The 21811-nt window shown below is 44.3% G+C and overlaps 1 long non-coding RNA gene across 4 annotated transcripts in view; it reads right to left on the bottom strand.

The window, feature by feature from the left end:
- Nucleotides 1-21811, bottom strand: part of LOC147104282 (uncharacterized) — an 85883-nt gene that overhangs the window by 43545 nt on the left and 20527 nt on the right. Inside the window, exon 5 of one of the 4 annotated variants that reach the window (XR_015072297.1) lies at nt 17293-17426. The exons of the other annotated variants lie outside the window; for them this stretch is intronic. This is a non-coding gene — a long non-coding RNA (uncharacterized LOC147104282). Of the gene's footprint in view, nt 1-17292; nt 17427-21811 lie in introns of those variants that run through there. 4 annotated transcript variants of the gene reach the window in all.

Below are 21811 nucleotides of genomic sequence, written 5' to 3'. Positions count from 1 at the left end.
GATTGTAATCTTAAAGCTGTTACAGCTGAGCAGTACCAGGAGGAGTTAATTCGTGATTCCTTTATTAATGGAATTGCATCTCCCTTCATACGTCAGCATCTGTTGGAAAATAAAACCCTCAAGTTACAGGCTGCCTATGACCAGGCATGTTCTCTGGACGTAGCAAAGAGGAATGCAGATACCTATCTTTCACCACGTGCACGGGCTGCTGCTATCACTTTTAGTGACTCCTTCGATAGGCCTTGGGCGGAAGCCCTCACGGATGACGACTCCAACCTGGCTGATGAAAACCCTACCCTAGAAACCTTCACTGATGACGACCCCGCCCTAGCGGCATCTTGGCAATCTGGAAGGAAGTGTTTCTTCTGTGGAGTTGCATTCCATTATAGGAAATTTTGTCCTGCTCGTAACGCAACCTGCAATCATTGCAGCAAGAAAGGTCACTTTTCTAAGGTATGCCAGTCAAGAGCCGGTTAGTAAGAAAGGCCACTTTTCTAAGGTATACCGGTCGAGAGCTCCTGTTAGCTTTGCAGCTACTATCTATAATACTGCTCCTCCCCCAAGAGCCACTACTAAGGTTACAGCTGCTATCTATGAAACTGCTCTTCCCCCAAGAACCACTACTAAGGTTACAGCTGTCAAGGGTAAAATTGCCCCTCCTCTCATCACAGCTGTTTTCCCCCAAAGTTTGTCCCATGCAGCCATGAAGGTTTCTGTAAATGGACACATTTTGAGCGCACTAATCGACTCATGCAGCTCTGACAGCTTCATTAGTGAGCAGGCTGTCAGTAAGTTAAAACTGCGTATTTACCCATCGGATAGGGAAATTGCAATGGCTCTGACGACACTGACCACCAATTCTTCCGGCTTTTGTCTTGTCGACCTTATTCTCAATGGCCGCACTTATTTCTCCACCCGGCTCGGTGTGCTCAAAAACCTATGCAGTGATGTGCTCCTGGGACAGGATTTCCAGAAACAACACAAAAGACTCACTTTCGAGTTTGGAGGGTCAAAGTCGGAGCTTACTATTTCCAAAGTACCATTCTGTGCGCTTTTGGCAGCTTCGCTCGACGAGCCCTCCTCGTTTGCCAATCTTTCCCCCTGATGTAAGCCCATAGTCACTAAATCATGACGTTTCAGCCAAGATGTTCGATCCTTTATCGAGGCAGAAATCTCTCGCCTTCTAGCTGACGGTATCATTGAGCCATGTTCATCTTCCTGGCGGGCTCAAGTCGTCGTTGTTAAAAATCCTCTGAAGCAACACAAGAAACGTCTTTGCATCGATTACTCGCAAACTATTAACCAGTATACCAACCTGGATGCCTACCCACTACCACGCATCGATGACATGGTCAATAACCTTGCCAACTACAAGGTATTTTCAACTTTTGATTTAAAGAGCGCATATCATCAAGTACCGTTAAAGGACTCTGACAAAAAGTATACGGCCTTTGAGGCCAATGGTCGGCTTTACCAGTTTTGTTGCCTTCCATTTGGGGTCACCAATGGGGTGGCCGTCTTTCAACGGGCAATGGATAGCCTAGTCAAACAGGAGAACTTAATGGACACTTTTCCATATCTGGATAATATCACCATTGCTGGTCATGACCAGAGGGAGCATGATGCCAATCTCCAGAAATGTTTTGACGTTCTTCGTCGTCGTAACTTAACCTTAAATAAGTCCAAATCTGTGAAATCAGTACCATCAGTCAACATCTTGGCGACTAGGTGGGCAACGGTGTCATCAAACCGGATCCGGAGCGACTTTGTCCACTTCAGGAGCTCCCTCCCCCTACGAATCTTGGCTCTCTTCGTCGGGCACTCGGCATGTTTGCCTATTATGCGAAATGGATACCCCACTTCTCCGACAAGATCCAGCCCCTGCTTCACGCAAAGTCATTTCCATTGGAGGCAATGGCTATTTCAGCTTTCAACTTCCTCACGCGACTACTGGAAAAAGCCACGCTTCGTTCCATTGATGACAATCTTCCTTTCATGGTCGAGTGCGATGCATCGATGTGGCGATCTCGGCTACCTTGAATCAAGGTGGTCGACCCGCTGCATTTCTGTCCAGAACTTTGCAGGGTAGCGAGCTCCACTATCCTCCTGTCGAGAAGGAGGCTACGGCTATCATCGAAGCTGTACATAAATGGAGTCATTTTCTCGATCGTCGCCATTTCACACTTATAACTGATCAGCGCTCCGTGGCCTTTATGCTGGATAACCGGAAACGCACTAAGATCAAGAATAACAAAATACAACATTGGAGGATGGAATTGGCCACCTTTGGATACACCATACATTATCGACCCGGCAAAGAGAATGTGGCCCTGGATACCCTCACGCGTGCATTCTGCTCTTCTATGTCAACTTCGACTCTTGCGGATCTTCATACTGACTTACGCCATCCTGGCGTTACCTGTATGTTGCACTTTGTGCGATCTAAAAATCTCCCATTTTCTACAGAAGATGTGAAAAGAGCATGCTCCTCCTGCAGAATTTGTGCGAAATTAAAACTGCAATTCTTCCATCCGTCGGATGGCTCGCTCATACACGCTATGCAGCGACTCAGCATTGACTTTAAAGGGCCATTGCCTTCCTCAACGCGAAACACCTACTTACTTACTATGATGGACGAATATTCACGCTTTCCCTTTGCTTTCCCCTGTCCCAATATGCTTACTTCCACAGTGATCAAATGCCTTGATCAAGTCTTTTCCCTTTGCGGTACGGCCAATTTCATCCACTCTGATCGGGGTCCCTCCTTCATGTCAAGTGAACTCAAAAGTTCTCTCTCCCAACGGGGAATTGCCACAAGTAAAACGACACCGTACCATCCCATCGGTAACGGACAGGTTGAGAGATACAACGCTATCATTTGGAACGTTGTTCATCTTGCGCTGAGGTCACACAACCTACCAGACCAGCAGTGGGAAACTATGCTCCCTGACGTGTTGCATTCCATCAGGTCTCTTCTTTCTACGTCCACCAATGTCACACCTCACGAGCGAGTCTTCAGCTTCCAGCATTGCTCCACCCATGGGACGTCCCTACCGTCATGGTTGGCAGCTCCTGGTCCCGTGCTGCTCCGAAGATTCGTCCGATCTTCCAAAAATGATCCCCTCGTCGACGAGGTAGAACTCACTGAAGTCAATCCCACGTACGTGCACGTGTGGTACCCCGATGGCCGGGAGTCCACTGTTTCACTCCGGGACCTGGCTCCCTGTCCAGCTGGTTCCATGGACCCAACTGATAGAGGGACCCATGGTGATGATGCCGACACTCTGCGCTCCCCCAAAGATGACGCCCTACCTGGGACATCGAGAGATCTGCCGGCTGCCCCACCAGATCCACTCGGGGAGCCAAGCGCTCCCCATGGGATGGTCACCCGAGGCCAGGACGCCGGTCAATCCCCGGCTATCAAACAGGATGAAGCCAGCTCTGCGCCTGTGGGGACCCACACCCGGAGTCACAATCTCCCCAGCCTCCCTCGGGTCGATCAGGGCAACACGGGCCCTCTCGATCCACCGGTACGGATCAAGTGGCCCAGGGACCAAGACACAGTCTGGGGAGACGTGCCTTCTAGCCATAAACAAAGATCTAAAAGACTGCGGCTATTCGTGGTCCGCCTAATCCGTTAAGAGGAAGTCGTCGGACTTCCAAATCTTTTAGGCAGGAAGAATGTTATAAATCTCATCATCATAAAGAAACTACTCGTGAAATAACACTGGACGGCCAGCTGGTGGCGCCGTCCAAGGTGTATAAATACTCGGGCGTGGGCCCAGCTTGCCCACGGACATTTTGTAAGGCAGGAACTAGTGAAGTACAACTAGACCTCCATGTTCTGAAACAAGTTGATTAAAGCCTTGCTTTATACTCAAACCAAGTGTGTAGTGAGTTTTATTACATCAATAACTAAGCTTCCTGGAGTTTGACAGCAATTTTCTTTGTTTAAAAAAAATTCTTACCGAGACCTGCACTACACTTAACCAAAGTGCTGTCTGTCTCAGTGCACCAAAATATTTTTTGACTTCCCCTCCCCACCAGGCATTCAGAAGGATTAAGTAGCTGGAATGGCCTTTCCAATGGGACTATTCCTGTTCTGCATAATAACACAAGCGGGAGAGGAGCAGCAAGGCTCTGTAAGTGAGGTGCCATGGCAGAAGACAGCAGCCTGATATATTTCCCCTGTTGGTGGTGCTGCATTTCCTTACACGTGTTTTTACCTTCCGGCATAGGTAAATGAGATCCACAGGAGAATTTGGGCGTAAATTCCCATTGACAAGATCAGCGCAGAAACCAGTGTATATTTCAGCGTACTTTCTGCATAAGTGCAATCCAGGAAATTCTAGCCTGCTGATACCATCTTATATATACATTCTCCTCCTCCTTATAGCACCACTGTCTGGAAATCAAAACTCATTGGGCCAGATATTCCGATCCCTACAGGCGGGTACGCACTGTGTACCCACCCGTAGGGACATCGGAAATGCTGGAAATGCGCTGGAAACCGACATTTCCGATCTGTCAAGAAAGCTCGACAGATCGTCCGGTTGCCCTGGAGAAGGGCCTCTGTGGGCGGATAGTTCCACTTTTTGGAGACCCTCCGCCCGCAGAAAATCCTTACAATTCTTGCGCCTGGTAAACGCAGGGAAAAGCGAAGTTAGCGCTACTCAATTTTTAGCCCCAAAACTGTAAACTTGACACCTTCTCAAATTTAAATACCTGAATAAAATGCAAGTTTCCCCATCCCTGGTCTGAAAGGAGTACTCTAAAATTTTGCATTCCTCCAGTTTCCATCTTTTCCCTCCCCTTATTTCTCAATCTTATAATAATTCTTCACACCTCTCCCTTTCACAATTTATCTGAAGCGGGTGCAGTGCAGATTCGCCAGAATGATTTGGGGGCCAAGAGGATTTAATTATGAAAACAGATTGCATAAATTTGGCTTTTATTTCCTCGAGTATAAAAGATTGAGGGGTAATCTGATCGAGGTGTTTAAAATGTTAAAAGGATTCGATAGGGGTAGATAGAGAAACTATTTCCTCTAATGGTGGAATCAGGAGTGAGGGGACACAAGTTTAAAATTAGAGCTAACCCATTTAGGAGGGAAATCAGGATGCACTTTTTCACACAAAGGGTCGTAGAAATCTGGAATTTTCTTCCTTCAAAGGCTGTGGATGCTGGGACAATTGGAGCTTTCAAGACTGGGATCGATAGATTTTTGTTAGGTAAGGGTATCAAGGGACAGGGAGCTGAGGTGGGTAAATGGAGTTGAGATAGAGATCAACCCTGATCTAATGAAATGACGGAGCAGGCTAACCCCTGTTCCTATGTTCCTAAATGTGGCAACTCCACAAATTGTACCAAGCCCTCCATTTTGTGTACAACAGGTTTACGCTCTTGTTTTTTTGGGAAGAGGAGAGAGATAGGAGGGAAAGTGGAGCAAGAGAAGGAAAATCAACCTACATAGTGTCACCATATTGGGGTTGGACAATACTCAGTAGATCATGTTTTAACCATAAGTGTCATTTCTGGAGAATTGACAAATGACTGGAGCACATATTATTACAGCAACAAATCAAAATAGATATACAAATCTTTGTGGAGATCCTTCCCAGCGTCTGTCAAGTTGGGATATCAGGTGGAATGGAGCTTATATTAGTTTTAGGCAGTACTGTACTAAGAATGTTTTCTTTAAGTGAGAAGTAAACGTGATCAAACTAATTCTAACACTTTGTGGCTTCTCTTTGGAAGCATTTGCCTTTACATTGCATGCCTTTAATACGTTCTCCTCTAGTGCTCGAACATTTGCTAAGCATACCTGGTGGGCGAGTGCATGAAGTCAGCAAATGGTTCCTGAACAATTAGGAGCATTGTGACTATTGTTAAATTGAAGAGACATCAAATCCTTGAAATTAACACCAGCTAAAAAAATTTACTTTTTTTCCGGGTTGTCTGGTCCAGGCAAGTCTTCAAATTGTGTGCATTCTTTGAACAGCTCCTTTCTGGAAAAAGAACATAAGCCCAAATTTGCACATAAACCAATTTCCAGTATTGCATGGGTTTTTTCATCTCATCTTCCCCCCCCCCCCCCCCCCCCCACTAAGTTCATAGCTTGCTCTGAACAATTGTTTGTAAGTTGTGGAGGTGGCTGGGGTGATGAGAGGAGAGATACAAGGATGAATTGTTCATGTTCCTGAACAAAAAACACAGCAGTATTCTTCCAAAGGAGGTGACTGTGAATTAAAAGGGGGTTGTTAGAGAGCTACTACCTTTGTTCTCAGTATTTCAAACTAACTTAATGCAACTTCAGGCTCTAATGTATTTGTGTGTTAAAACCATATGTGTAAAAGCGATTGTGGCCTATCCTAATGTTATAAAGTAGGACGCCGCTGTATTTCTTGTTTGGTAATAGCTTTAAAATTTGTCTGCTTTCTTTCTTCAAGAAAATTAAGTAGCTAAAAGCAGGGAACATCTGCAAATTCCTCACTGGATTTTGAAAAGTGTTCAGACACATGTTAGATGAGGTGTATAAAATTATGAGGGGCCTAGATAGAGTGACTAGGAAGGGCCTATTTCCCTTAGCAAAGAAGTCAATAACCAGGAGGCATAGATTTAAAGTAATTGGTAGAAGGATTAAAGGGGAGTTGAGGAGAATTTTTTTCACCCAGAGGGTGGTGGGGGTCTGGAACTCACTGCCTGAAAAAGAGTGGTAGAGGCAGGAACCCTCACCGCATTTAAAAGTACTTGGATATGCACTTGAAGTGTCGTAACCTACAGGGCTACGGACCAAGAGCTGGAAAGTGGGATTAGGCTGGGTAGTTCTTTTTTGACCGGCACAGACACGATGGGCCGAATGACCACCTTCTGTGCTGTAAATTTCGACGATTCTATTTCGATGAAACTCACCACTTGAGAGATGTGGCTTGAGATAACACTAACCAAGGGGCACAAGATGGTTAGACTGTTACTATTCACTGTGCCGGTCCTCTGGACTATGTTTCAATTCCAAGAGACTATTCCAACTGCTGGATAAGGGCTGGTGAGAGCTCCGATAAATTATAGGTTATAAATCCTAGTTGCCTTGTACGTAGAAGCCTAGCTTGCTGTATTTTATAACCCTGCACAATTTTATAAATACATTCAGATTGTTTTTTTAGAAAATCAAATCTCTATAGTCTGTGGGTGATGCTTTGTCTACTTGATGAGGGTAGGTAGGAGCCTAGCAAGAGGCTACTCAATCCAGTAGCAGTATCACAAGTTGGGATAACTGTGTTAATGCCCAGTGCCATAGGCTATGCAGAGGCAAAAAGAAAGAGCAGAAAGCAAAGCAACAGGATTTCAGATCGTAAGGAATGAGAGTCTGTCAGTGGAGACTGTCAGGCTTTTGAAGGAAAAACAGTGCTGAACCAAAACCATAACCCTCGTTGATGAGGTGTCGAAAAATTTCACGAAAATGACATAAACGTAAGGAATCAGTCTGCTCAGCTAGAAATGTAACTGTAGCAACTTTAACATAAGTGCCTGACAGCAAAAGTAACGAGCCGTTGTTGCAGTACTATAATCCTCATGAAAGGATGCTAGCTACACCCATCACAATCATTTAGCAAACTATAGGTCAAGCAAGTGTCATCTCTAGCTGTCAGAGCAGGCCTGTGCTGGCAGAGAAGGCATGTCAGGGTGTGGTGTTCACTGCAACAGTTCCCAACCCTGAGGGTGACGGAAATAATATCCATATGTTTGGAACCCCAAGCCCAATGAAACCCAATACTTGTCACTGTCAAGAATTTGTAAAACTAGGTTATTGGAAGCAATTTTAAAAATTAAGTTGCATTACAAAGCGTGATTCATCTCGTTTAGTTTACCCAAGATCCTAGCAACTTGCTCAACATCTTGAACTCAAATTCAATTAATGATTGCTTCCCCCGCTCCCTAGTTAAGCAAAAAGGTTTTAAATTACTCGCACGCAGACACATACAAAAACATATATCTATAATATATTAAAAAAGAGTCTTGTGGCTACACACACTGTATTACTGTTATATCCCACCTCACACTTTGCTCAAGCTTATCTCACCCGAGTAAAGACTGCTGATATAACTACAAGTACTAAACTAGCCATTATTATTTACAGAGTGAATATTGACACCACTGTGTCACCCAATGAGTTGGAGGTGGGGCGGGACTTGTGTTTTATTTTAATGCAGCCACAGAGTATCCAAACTCATGACCGAAACTACAGCAGAGTCTCCCGAGTACAGCAGGATTATTTCTCCAGCAAAATTTAGTGAGTGGAGGATAGCGACATATGTGCGTAAAATCAATGCCAGTTACTTACAGCAGCAGGGTCTCCAGGTGCAATTGACCGGGGAAATTACCCAATCATCTCTATTCTGGCCAGGACTTTGAGGGGTCACTTATTTTCACCTTTGTAAGTGTCAGCTGTGGCTCAGCGGGTAGCACCCTCACCTGAGTCAGAAGGTTGTGGGTTCAAGTCCCACTCCAGAGACTTGAGTACAAAAATCTAGGCTGACACTCCAGGGCAGTACTGAGGGAGTGCCGCACTGTCGGAGGTGCCGTCTTTCGGATGAGACGTTAAACCGAGGCCCCGTCTGCTCTCTCAGGTGGAAGTAAAAGATCCCACGGCACTATTTTGAAGAAGAACAGGGGAGTTATCCCCGGTGTCCTGGCCAATATTTATCCCTCAATCAACACCTAAAAAACAGATTATCTGGTCATTATCACATTGCTGTTAGTAGGAGCTTGCTGTGTGCAAATTGGCTGCTGCTTTTCCTACAACAGTGACTGCACTCCAAAACGTACTTCATTGACTGTAAAGCGCTTCAGGATGTCCTGAGGGTGTTAAAGGCGCTGTAAGAAAGTCTTTCTTTCTTTTCTTGTTTCATTCTTTCCACCGTTAGGTGGCACTGTTGTGCCTCAAACTGCACCTCCCAGCTAGAACCGGAACCAGCTCTCCAGTCATTAGGAGTAAGGCGTTTTGGAACTTTATAATGTTTTATTAACTTAACTTTTAATTTCTGGACAAATGTGGTCTTACGATGCAACTGGGCTTCAATGCCAGCAGGCCGGCCAGTAATTAGGTAAATAAATATTGCAAATAGATGTACTCAGGCTTCTGGGCGGGGTGGGGGGAGGCGGGGGGGGCGAGAGGACGAAAGATGCAGTAATTAAATGAAGCTACCTAAATAAATCAGATCAGGCTTCAGGGGGAGTGCGCTCCAGCCAGAAATTCAGTAGATAACAAAATCTGCCTTCAATACATAGACTCGGGCTTCGGGGGAGCAGGGAAGAAGCGAGAGGAGGGAAGGAAGGAGAGGAACAGGCCAGCCAATTAATTAAATATATGGTGAATAAATGAAAATTGGCCTTCGGGGGTAGTGAGCCCGCCATAAATTAATTAAATGAATGGCCACTGAATAGATGAGATTGGCTTCAGGGATAGCAGCACAGCCAATTAATTAATGCTCTCACTCCCCATCACCACCACATCATCGCCACACCACTTTCTAATGAAACATTACTTCCTCAGATTTTCCATCAGCAACATGACAGGTGATCAACTAGCATCTACTATCCATCAAAAAGCCTTGCCCATTTTCTGTACGGGTCACAATTACTTCCTGTTACACTTTTGCCATCACATTGCTGATTGGCTCTTCAGCTTCTAACAGTTGTGTTGCCGTGATTACTTGAATTAAACTTCCAGGAGAAATCTGAAAAGCTTCATTCACAAAAATTTCCAGTGTGCTTTTTGAAGAGACTGACGGAGAAAGAGAAAGAAACAGATACCCATTTCAAATAGGACCGACAGTAATGATTACACACCTGTGGCCGCTTTGGAGTTATGTTTGAATCCCTAAAAATATTTATTCTTCTATTGTGTCTGGGTACAACAGCATTTCAGTTTGCGTGATTTTGAAAATGAACATGGGCCAGCAAGTTTAATTGCCAAAGATTCCAGCATGGGAGGTTTACATGCCACTGGAAGTGTTCCGAGTTCAAGGCACGGGGCAGGTGGTCGCTGAAAGTGGTAGGTTTGGAAAGGAAAGCAGATTTGGCAGCAGCCCAGCTAAAGAGGGAGGCAGCAAGCTGGAGAGTGAGACAACAGATCCAGAAAAGCAGAAAGCAAACTGAGAATGTAACCTTCCTCCATTGCCACCTAGAAGAATTAAGGTGGGAAGCAAATTTGTAACAGTGACAACGTCACCTCGAGTGGGAGGACTGAGAGCCAAGTCATTGCGGTAAGCATAGATAGCTTAGTTTAGCATAGTTAAAAGCTGGCATTCAGAAAGTGTGACAGACGTGCAAAAAATCATGGTGCGGAGTGGAAGTGTGACAACAGGAAATGCGTGCAGTCACAAAACTTATTATTGATAGATGCACATACGTACAATATATGTGCACGAGCAACCACACACACACTGAATAATCTGAAAACACAAATCATCTCGGCTCATGTGAAGAATGAACACTTGCCAAAGTATTTGAAAACTAGCAGCATCCGTGGAACTGGACTCCAGCATGCAAAAGTGTCTTCAACAGAGTGCCTTCAAGACCTATTGAGCAGTAACATAGTCTAGTGTGCAGATTTCAGCTTGCGTTATGGAATATATTTTTTTAAAAAGACATCACTAAAAATTTTAACATTTGAGATTTTAAAATGGATTAAATCCTCTAACTAGGTCACGTCTTCAGCGATGGAGTTTGATCCAAAATAAAACAGGTATCTCGAAGTTAAATAAAATGTTTCATAATTTTTTTTTAATTGTCTGTTTCCCACTGAAATGACTGAGATGTGAAGTCTTGTAAAACATTTTCTCACTGGTTACAGAGACATCATCAGCCTGTGAAAAGCACCATTACATGGTACTGAATGAGGAAACGGAATTTTATAGATATACACACTTCAGACAGACAGATTTTCATAGCAAAAAGTGTTTAGTTCAGCACCTGCTTTTTTGCAAGTTTACCGAAAAACATTTTGCATTTAATCCCCTAAACCAGCCTACAATACCTCTGTATAATTCTGCCATTAATATACCACTTGCTCACCTTCCTCAACTGCAGAAGGCAAGATGAATTAAACATTAAAAATGTTCGGTTTGGATAACTGCCAGGCCTCAAACACTTCATTTGACAAGGACACTGTTTGAAGTTTCGATAAAAAAAAATCTGCATGGTGCAGTAAATTTATCTACAATAAAAAGAAAAAGAAATGGGCTTCAAAAAATCTCTGCTTCAAAACATTAACGTTCTGACATTTTCATTCAGTGAATGAATATTTCAGCAATTTAAAATATCTCTACTTAGTTTTAAAAAAAAAAGTGTGTCTCGGTGTCTTGTAAGATTTTGAAAGCCACATCGGAACCTCAACTCGAAGACTAAGGCAATGTCATTTTTTGGACTTGGAAGCTTTATCTGCTAACAGTGTAGTTCCAGCTGGCATGGATGTTTGTGAAATGCAGCTTCAGTTCCATTGGGATCATGGGAATGATCTCATTGAATGGCGGAGCAGGGTCGAGGGGCTGAATGGCCTACTCCTGCTCCTATCTTCTATGTATGAGCAAAATTAGAGCTCAACAGGCAAGGAAGTTTTTCTGTGACAGATTATATTTTGGTTTTGGATCAGATAGGAACACAAATATGTCACCCATCAGATTTCAACTCTTCAGGGATGTCAGACAACAAGGATTCATTCCCAAATGTGCTTGTAAAACAGTACAACAGCAGCTGGTGACAACCTTTAAAAAAACAGTAGTGTGGGCATGGGGACAGAGCTGAGTAGGAGGGAGTCAAAAATATTACTGTGCAGAGCGCATGTTGGTTCAAGACACCAGTGCAGAGGAGTAGGGCACAGATCTGTCTTATTTCCTGCTAGTAGGGAGCACAGTGTGGATATCTGGCATTCCCCATCTTTTGAGATAGGAGAGGAAGAGAACAAAGGAAAAGGAGGAAGAAAGGTGAACAAGTCCACCCATGGGCTGCTCTTCAATGTCGTTGATGACCCCAAGAGATAAAGGGAAACATCTTAAATTGTGGCAAGGGGAAAGAAAGAGAAAAGCAATACATTGCTCCAACCAAGATTTGCTGGGGTTTCCTTCCTATAAATATATGTAATGCTCATCCTCATCGACCATTCATTCTGAATATGAAGGAAACGCCAGCTATTCAAACCAGTAGGAACAACCACCTTCAGCTGAAGCTTCAGATTCAGAGAAAGCTCACTGAACATCTATGCAAAAGAAAGAAATTGCATTTATATAGCGCAGGATGTCCCAAAGCACTTTGCAGCCAATGAAGTACCTTTGAAGTGTAGTCACTGTTGTAATGTAGGAAACATGGCAGCCAATTTGCACACAGCAAGCTCCCACAAACTACAATGAAATAAATGACCAGATAATCTATTTAATAGGTGTTGGTTGAGGGATAAATGCGGCCAGGACACCGGGCGAGCTCCCCTGCTCTTATTCAAATAATGCCATGGGATCTACGTCCACCTGAGAGGACAGACGGGGCTTCGGTTTAACGCCTCATCCAAGATGGCACCTCCGTCAGTGCAGCACTCCCTCAGTACTGCACTGGAGTGTCAGCCTCGATAGTGTGCTCAAGTCCCTGAAGTGGAGCTTGAGCCCACAACCTCCTGACTGAGGCAACAGTGCTATCACTGAGCCACGACTAACGCCTTGTAGACTCAAGTTGCTGGGGACTCTCCTTAAATGTACAGCACCATAGTTTCTCCTCTTTTTCTCTCTCCTCAACACTAAATAGTTTGCGTATGCATGCCTAGCCACCACAGATGTCATATTAATTCACTGTTGTGGTCTCTAGAGGAGTGTCAGGTAAGAACAAAGTATGCAACGTTGAAGCCCCTTTGGCAGAGTTTGCTCTTTCCAACACACCACGTATAATTGCACCAGCAGACCCTCATGAACCTATTTGATCTTGACAGATGTGACTATCACAGGTAAAACCTGCAACAAAAGTGAAATTTCTCTCCAACTTCAAAAAGACTAAAGCTGCAGGATACCAAACATTATAAAAGTAGATTATTCAGCTCAGTTACATGCCACAAATACATTCCCATGATCCCAGTGGAACTGAAGCTGCATTTCACAAACATCCAGACTTATTTCTGTAGCATTCAATTCCTTTCAGAACCAGATATTTCACCACAAGACAAAGTATTAAATGAGAATCTAACCACACATCCATTCGTTTGAAAAACATTAACTTCTGGAAGTGTGCTGATTAAGTTTAAGTTCATGCTAAGCAATTAAATATGTATCTCAGTTCTTTTCCCCGCAAGACTATTTTTCTAGTACTGGAACTGGTGCACCACGAGACCAAAGTGTTCAAACGTTACATATTAGAAGGGTGTCGTTGGAGACAACTGCATCTAGGCTCACAGTGCAAGCCGCGTTCAATATTGCAAATACACAATAAGTTACCAGGAACAGCATTGGAATGGACAGTATATCAAAGTTTCAGGGCATTTGACTGCACTTCTGAAGAGGAAAGGGATTGAGGAATACGAGGAGACACAGGGTAAGTGAGGCTAACCTATAAAAAGTGTTCAGTGACTTGGTCCTATTGGCTTTTCCCTATTTAAAAAAAAAACTAGTTTAGAATATTCTCCTAGTTCAGCTTCATATTAATTCGAGGCACCATTTACCTATATTGCTCAAGAATAAAATCATACCTTTCGTGACCATAGAGGACTCTCATTCTTTTATCCAGTAGGTGATTTGTCTACCACTTACTCTGAGGGGGGAAAAAAAAACATTTGTGCAATACTTTACAACAGTCACAAGATGCCCTCAGCGTGCTTTATAACTACATCATTGCAACACCTAGTGGCAGAAATCAAATACTGAACAAAGTCTTAATTAGCAGGGCTCTTAGACGTTAACAACAGTATATTTGCTTGAAGAACCAAGATGGTGCCCAAAAGGTGGGTAATCTCTGTGTTCTATTCCCAGAATCAATCGTACTAATGGCAACTTAACAATTCATGCAGTCAAAGCTCTGTAAGAGTTAATGGTTACTAGCTCAGGAACCTACAAGTGCTCAGTTTGTTGCACACCTTAGTGTGGAGGTGTCACTTACAGTGGGGAGGCTAAGCTTAGCTGGTGTTTTCTCAAAGCTACACATCTATTTTGATTCCCCAGTTTCCTGTGACTTGTACTTAACAGTGCCCTGCTGAGGTGCTTGGCAGATATAGGAGAAAGTAGTCCGGAGCACTGAAGAGGCTTCTGTTAAAGCTCCTGTGATAAGACCACAGTACAAAGCCAAGCACCGCAGTGCAACAGATCCCTTGGGCTATAGAGCATACCTATCATTCAGTGGTCTATAAGAGATTCGCCAACAGCAGTTAACAGGGCACCCTGACAGGGTCTTGCAGATGTCTACACAACAGGCTGAATCTAGGAAGTCTGCACAGTGGCATAGTGGTTAGCACTGTTGCCTCACAGCGCCAGGGACCCGGGTTCAAATCTGGCCTCGGGCGACTGTTTGTGTGGAGTTTGCACATTCTCCCTGTGTCTGCGTGGGTTTTCTCCGGGTGCTCCGGTTTCCTCCCACAGTCCAAAGATGTGCAGGTTAGGTTGATTTGGCTATGATAAATTGACCCTTAGTGTTAGGGGGTTAAATACGTGGGGTTACAGGGATAGGGTGGGATATGTGTTGGTGCAGGCTCGATGGGCCGAAATGGCCTCTATCTGCACTGTAGATTCTGTGATTCTGTGATAAGTGAAAATAGACCAGTAGATCAGATGACAGTTAACAAGCTATTGATACTACGGCCAATTGTTACACAATAAATAACTTGCTCTGCAATTCAACTCATTTGGGTCCATGGTCTGGACAAATAAAGTTCGCGTTTGGGGTTGGGTCATTTCATGATGGAACTAGACAGTATAAAAGAATTCAGGGTGACTACTGTGAACCCTGTACAGTCTGGTCTCGGGCTGCTATTGCACACTCATATCCCCTTGGTCACAACTGAAAGGGAGGATGACAAAAGGAAATCCGCAAGAGTTAATTCAGGCAAATTTACTATATTCAGAACCAAAGGCCCCACACCTGGACCTGTGTATCCAGAGCTACCAGATCCAAGCTCAGGCCCACCCAATGAAGGGGTTGGATGTCCTTAAGGAAAGATCATGCAGGAGCTTATTTAAATGGGGGGGGGGGGGAACAGTCCTCCTTAGAGGCCAGAGCCAACTGAATCACCTCAGGAGCCAGAATGGTTTCCAAGGCAGTCAAATACTTTGGGTCTGGCTGAGCCCATTTGGCTTGAATGAATGCCAGTCTCTCCCGGTACTGGGGAAATGGTGTCAGCCACACACTTTGAAGTTAGCAGCAAGACAATACAGTGCTGGAGAGTACTCCAATGATTCGGACACAAGAGGGAAGACTGGCATACGGATAGTGTCAGCTGGTTTCCAGGAACAGGGTTCACCCTGCTGATTAGTTCTTGGTGCAGCTGGCAGGTTACCAAACCTAAGTTAGCAGTAGGCAATGTGTGGATCAGAGCTTACTCTAGAGCAGACACCATCAACCCCAACTACTGCTTAATTCTACTATTCCCTCAAAGCGATACAAGGCTTTTGCTTTTGAATGCTCCTTTAATTTCTCTGGAAAGGATTCGTACCATGCACTAGAATCAGTTTTACTTAGTGCTGGTTAACACCAAACAAGTTGGGCATCAAGTCATGACAAGGCATCTGAGGCATCAGCAATAATTAAAAATGCCAAGGAACATTTGATGCTCTGTTTGATGCTTGCAGAGGCCACTGTTAACACACAAAATTAGCACCTGTTGAAGCAGTCAAAGCTATCATAGGATTACATAGGATATACGGCACAGAAACAGGCCATTCGGCCCAACCAGTTCATGCCGGTGTTTATGCTCCACTCGAGCGTCCTCTCATCTTTCCTCATCTAACTCTGTCAGCATAACCCTCTATTCCCTTCTCCCTCATATGCTTATTTAACCGCCCCTTAAATGTATCTATAGTATTTGCCTCAACTACTCCCTGTGGTAGCGAGTTCCACATTCTCACCACTCTTTGGGTGAAGAAGTTTCTTCTGAATTCCCTATTGGATTTCTTGGTGACTATCTTATATTGATGGCCTCTAGTTATGCTCTTCCCCACAAGTGGAAACATTCTCTCTGTATCCACTCTATCAAAACCTTTCATAATTTTAAAGACCTCTATTCGGTCACCCCTCAGCCTTCTTTTTTCAAGCGAAAAGAGACCCAGCCTGTTCATCCTTTTCTGATATGTATACCCTCGCATTTCTGGTATCATCCTTGTAAATCTTATCATGGAAAACATCTTGAGAAACTGGCATCTACACCAAATACAAGAAAATAAACTGAAATAAGCAACTGAAGAGCTTTGAAAAACTGGAGTACAACCGGAGTGCTGATAGGTTCTATTTTATTTTGGGGAGGTGGGGATTACTATTCAAGTGGGGCCCATATTGAATAAAGAGCAGGGATCACATGAACAATACACATTGGTGACATCAAAAATATATTAAATAGGTTTCCAATATGTTCCATTCCAAAATTGAGCATGTCCAGTCCAGACCACCTCATTGGTGTATAGATGACCTGAATAAAGAACCGTCAATTCCAGCTACGTTACTATGGGGACCACAATAAAAGACATGCTCATCCCTGGGTTACTCATGTCTTCTAGTGACTAGCTGACAGCAGCTTTGGAGGCAGCCTGGATGCAGATAACAATTTTCAATTTCAATTTTTATTTGTCACATCACCAAATACAACAAGTGAAATCCAGTCAGTGAAATGCTTTTTTCTTAACGAGCCGAGCGCACCAAGCAGCAAAGGACACTTAGCTGCCTGGTATGCACGGAGCCCGCAAGAACAGCCTCTCACTTCCTCGCACCACAAGTAGCATGGACCCCAGAGCAAACAAATCACTGTTCTTTGGTACAATCTACACAGAAGGGCATGTTGAGACATTCAATTCTGATACCAGACCAAACTTCAGCTTGAAGGAAGCCACTAATGGCACAAAGTCCTGATACAAAACAGAAAAGCATTTACTGCATGCACGAATGACATGGCACAGTGACCAGTTGTGTTAAACACAGTCAAAAAATATACACACACTGTCGAGAATATGATAGCTGCTTTACCAACATACAAACTCCTTAAGCACCCTCCCCTCCGACCAACCCCCCACCCACAACCACCCCCCCCACCCCCACCCCCTCGCTCTCCCCCACTCCCCCCTGAGCTGTCCAAATTCCTGTCTACTATTAATGCGCTTAAGTTGTATCGCAACACTTTTCAGTCTGGCCTCAAAAGGTCCTCTGCCAGTCTTCACTGACTTAAATAATTATGGGTCTCCATCAGCTTTCTAATCCTGTGTAATGCAAACGGGAGGGGAAGGAGAAACAAAAATCAAAGCAATGAGTGAAATTCGGAGAAGTAGCCTGCAATAGCCAGCTGCCAGCAATTGTGCTTTGGTTCACAAATAGTTATTGACAAACATACACCTGGAAACAAATGTCCTACATCCAGCCAAGGACATAATACTTCTTGATGTTTGACGGTTGCAGTAAACAGAGATGCACCCAAACTCCTAATTATTACTGCGAATGAGCAGCAGCACAGAAGGAGGCAGCCCGCTGGCTTCGTTAACACTTATTCTCTGAGCGGACCCAGGGTTCTGGGTGCGAGCTGCCTGCGGCTCATGGTTCATCGTGCCTGCCACCAGCTGCAGACATCCCATCTCATTATCCCTCTTGGAGCCGTGGCAGAGGAGACAGCTGCAACATTTCCAACTCCTCAGCCAGCGAGTGCTCAGAGGCTAATGCGCTGCGTGCCCCCCGTAACCCAGAGCAGAAAAAAACAGCTGAGCTCGGCTACAGGACCACCACACAATATCATGCAGGGTCTTGAAAGCTATATTACAAACTGTATACATTAGGCAGCACAACCTGGAATTATCCCTGAAACAGACACACACTTATTTTCTTGGGCCTCATTTGTCCTCATTCCATGACCAGTTTCTGAATCAAAATGTGGGGCCTGCCATATTCAATGTGCCCAGTGGAACATGCATGTTTAAAATGTACATATCCCATTATCAGCAAATATTGCCATCCATCTTGCTATCTGTTGCCTATCAGACTGATACCTGGGATGGCAGGAATGACGTATGAGGAGAGATTGGGTCGATTAGGCTTATATTCGCTGGAGTTTAAAAGAATGAGAGGGGATCTCATTGAAACTTATAAAATTTTAACAGGACTAGACAGACTAGATGCAGGAAGGCTGTTCCCGATGGCGGGGGAGTCCAGAACCAGGGGTCACAGTCTAAGGATAAGGGGTAAGCCATTTAGGACTGAGATGAGGAGGAATTTCTTCACCCAGAGAGTGGTGAACCTGTGGAATTCTCTGCCACATAGGGCAGTTGAAGCCAATTCATTAAATATATTCAAGAAGGAGTTGGATATATTTCTTGAGGCTAAAGGGATCAAGAGATATGGGGAGAAAGCAGGGACAGGGTACTGAATTTGGATGATCAGCCATGATCTCATTAAATGGTGGAGCGGGCTCAAGGGGCCAAATGGCCTACTCCTGCTCCTATCTATGTTTCTATGTTTCTATACTTCAATATTTTCCATCAACCCACAGCTAGAAGTCCACTGATTCTAATCTGCAGTGGGCAGGAAGAAAACCAGGCAATGATTCAAGTTCTCCACCATTTTGTTAATCGAGCAGACTTGTCTTGTTAACTCAGATGTTTGGGCCACAATTTGCAGTGAAGCACAGTTTCAATTCTGGTTGTTTATTCCCATTTGCTGCCCGTTAGCTCCATGCAGTTTTCTTTCAGCCTGGCCTATGTTAAACAGCTCTGCAGCATGTATTACATCAAGCAAATTCAGCAGGATCAATATCAGCAAGTTCAGTAACAAATAGGGTTTTGTTGCAAGTTGTGTTCTACAATAAACCAAGTAGCAGAGAATGAGAAAATCCAACTATACTTGGGTTCTGACATAAAAATTATTAGTTGGATTTGTACATTCAGCAAGATGAAAGGCTACAAGCTTGCTGTTACGTTCTCTGGTTGGGTTACTGTGATGCCTACCTCCTTCCACAATGCAGTCTGCAGTCCCACACACTCGGCAGAACACTGGAGTTACTCCTCCTGAAAGTCTTTCTACATGAGCTAAGCAATTAAATTGTTGCAGTGAAATTTAAGACAACCAAAACAATCCATTGTAGGTCAGTGAGCACAGGGGTGAGGGGTGAACGGGGCTTGGTGAGAGTTAGGATACGAGCAGCAGAGCGTTGGATGAGCTCTAGTTTATGGAGGGTGGAAGATGGGAGGCCGGCCAGGAGAGGATTGGAATAGTCAAGTCTGGAGGTAACAAAAGCATGGATGAGGGTGTCAGCAGCAGATGGGCTGAGGCCGGCGATATTACGGAGGTGGAAGTAGGCGGTCTTAGTCATTGAAAGGATATGGGGTTGGAAGCTCAACTCAGGGTCAAATAGGATGCCGGGGTTGTGAACAGTTTGGTTCAGCCCGAGACAGTGGCGAGGAAGGGGAATGGAATCAGTGACTAGGAACGAATTTTGTTGCAGGAGTCAAAGACAATGTCTTCGGTCTTTCCAATATTTAGTTGAAGGAAATTTCTGCTCTTCAAGGACAGCTAGCACGGATTTTGTAAAGGCAAGTTATATTTGACAAATTTAAGAGTTTTTTTTTTGAAAAAACAATTAAATAAAAGGGAATGCGGTAGATGTCCATCCTACACTCTACTGAGAAGTATTGTCGCCAAGATTAAGATACGTAGTGGCTGTAGCATTCTCCACGCAAACTCTCACCTAATTCTAAAACTCACTCAGAAGCTTCTCTCATCCCTCGTCAGGCTAATTGTCATAAATCTTGCCATTCATGTAGAACTGACTTATGAAATATACTGGGCGGCCTGCTGGTGGCGCTGTCCAGGGAGAGTATAAATACTCGGGCACGGGCCCAGCTTGCTCAGGGGCATTTTGTAAACAGGAACTAGTGAAAGATAACTAGACTTCCATGTTGTGAAACAGTCGATTAAAGCCTTGTTTAATACTCTGACCAAGTGCCTAGTAGTTTTCTTACATCACTAATGATCCCCACTGCCACCCAACTCATGATCACACAACTACTTTTATTGGCAATAAATATTCTCTTTCCTCACAAACTGTTTCCTGCCCTCATAGCTGCTACAGGTAGACTATCCTTTATCCGCACTTCTGAAAACCGAAAACCTCTGAAAACCGAAAGTTTTTTTGTGGAGTGTAAGTCGTGCGCACGACATAACCCGAGTGGTGCCAAACATGACCCGACACGGCCGATGCTTTTCTGACCTGATTTGCGGGCCAGCTTAGCGTAGGAGTCAGCCGATATCCGGCTTTCCCACAACTGGCGGCAGCAGTCGAGCCCCAGACCCCCGCTAAGTCAAGGAATTCAGATACGGAGCAGGGGGAGCTGTAAACAGACTGGGAGCGGCAGCACAGAGAAGCAGGAAGGGGAATGAGACACGCAACTGTCACAAGAGGTAGCCTGAACTTTTAAAATTTATATTAAATACAAATACTAATTACCAAATTAATTTAATGTTCAGAGTTTCCCAGTCTGAAATAATACTTTCTGAAATCCGAAAATTTCCAAAAACCAAAACACAGCTTGTCCCAAGGTTTTCGGATAAGGGATAGTCAACCTGTATTATCATCTCCCTCCTAATAAAGTCTGTCCTCCACCCTCTCTAAATATCACCCCATCTCTAACTTCCCATTCCTCGTCAAGGTCCTTGAATGCAACCTCATTACTCAGCCCCACACTTCACTCTCCCTGTTCAAACTTGCTTCTTCTGGTTTCTACCCAATGCAGATCACCAAGACGGCCCTGGTTAAAGCCACCAACAGCCTTTCTGCCTACAACCATGGTGCACTATCCCTCCTTGATGTTTAATCTCCCTGGGGCATGTTGATCATTCCATCCTCCTCCACAGTACCCTTTGTACATTTTCCTCACTGCTCTTCCTGAATTCGTTGCTTTCTTGCATTATGTACTTCCACATTTCTAGCTTTCTAGTCATTTTGCCGGTTTTCGATTCATGTGTCCATCATCCGAGATGATTCGTTGCTCTGCTGAGATTAAAATTTGAGACAATCAGGACATGCACACGTAGAAAATGTAAGATCCACATAAATAGTTGGATGCAATTTGTTGTTGACACTTCAAAGACAGAGTGCAAGAAACCCAATCCTCTACAGTGTACACAAGACCTCCTGCAGCAACTTCAGTTACCTTGACACAGGAGCTGGAATGACTAGCCCTGACGGATCTTAGCAAGCACACTTTAAAAATAAAAGTCTGGCATTGCATCCTGGGTTCTGACCTTCAACCTGAAATTTCCAAGAAGCTTCCAATTTGCAAACTTCCCTCACCAAGAGCAACTAAACGGACCGCCCTCACGCTGTATTTAACAATTCGGCTTTGCGGACTTAAAAACACAACTTCAACTTAGCAGAATACGGCATTCTGCATTACATGGTATAAAGTTCCTGCTCTTGTATCATCCAACTTACCATGTGAAAAACCATGCTAATATATCTCTTAACAGCCAGGTGTTTCTACTGCTTTTGTATTCAACGAGTTGGCTGTGAACTAGCCTACTAGCATCAGTTTCCTCACCCCACATTGATGGGTCCAAGAGCCTGTATGAACTCAAGGCTCAACTTCTCGCACAGGCACAG

Source organism: Somniosus microcephalus, chromosome 19 (assembly GCF_052327205.1).
Source record: "Somniosus microcephalus isolate GS21.2 chromosome 19, FLI_Smic_1.0, whole genome shotgun sequence".
Taxonomy (NCBI): domain Eukaryota; kingdom Metazoa; phylum Chordata; class Chondrichthyes; order Squaliformes; family Somniosidae; genus Somniosus; species Somniosus microcephalus.
The sequence above is the reverse complement of the archived record's forward strand: the minus strand, read 5'-3'. Positions and strand labels throughout refer to the sequence as shown.